Source organism: Limulus polyphemus, unplaced genomic scaffold (assembly GCF_000517525.1).
Source record: "Limulus polyphemus unplaced genomic scaffold, Limulus_polyphemus-2.1.2 Scaffold54, whole genome shotgun sequence".
Taxonomy (NCBI): domain Eukaryota; kingdom Metazoa; phylum Arthropoda; class Merostomata; order Xiphosura; family Limulidae; genus Limulus; species Limulus polyphemus.
Window position 1 is genome coordinate 486,661 of NW_013665664.1, and position 951 is coordinate 487,611.

A 951-nucleotide genomic window follows, 5' to 3' on the forward strand; every position below is an offset into this window, starting at 1 on the left:
TATTTTCAGACTGGCAGAAAAGCGGCTTTTAAGCTGCAAAGCATTACATCTAAAACATATATGTATAAAAAGTACAAATTTACTTTATCTACCTATAGACATATGTGTTACAAAAAATAGTGGTTGCCATTTTTGTGAAGTTAAATAGGTAACGATAGATAACAAAATAAACATTCAACCCTTTCAGAATATTTGATATCCCGATTTTTAATTCTCGCGGCAAAAATACTTGACGGAATTACATAAAACTTAGAAAAGTTTAATGAACAGTGTTTAGATTTGGTTTTCAAAAATCATATAATTTGACCTACTTTTTTGTAACTTCTTATTTTGTAAAATTTCCAAAATTTCGGTGTGAGACGTTTTTTAATACACTAAATTACTTCTTTTCGTGTTTGAATTTAATTTTTTTTTCTATTGTGGATCAAAAAGTTCTATTTTATATATAAAGCCAGTTTCAATGTCATTGATACTGCTAAACCTATTTCTTTGGATACTTTATTTTGTTGATTGCAGCAGTCACCACTTCCAACTATAAATTCTTAGCAGAAAACACGGCAAAAAAAAAAGAGTTATTGGTGATCTGTAGCATGACCTGTCACAATGACATCAGGTAAAAACTAGGTAACAATATTTGGCTAACAATATTCTTGGTTACAATAAATTTATTTATAATAAATGTATTTCATTTTCAATAAAGAACAAGTTCTTTTACTTGTCTACATTGTTTGAATACGATAAACTTACAATAATCTCTCTCTATATATATATAAAAGAGGAAGTCTGTCTATTTGTTCGCTATAGGAAACCAAACGGTTGAACTTACCAATCTTAAAATAACTTCATAATAGCCAGTTTTTTACAAGAAATTTAATGGCGATACTTATTTTGTATTTGGTTTAGTATTTAATGACGAAATTGACAATTAATGATTATTGCGACATTTTTTGT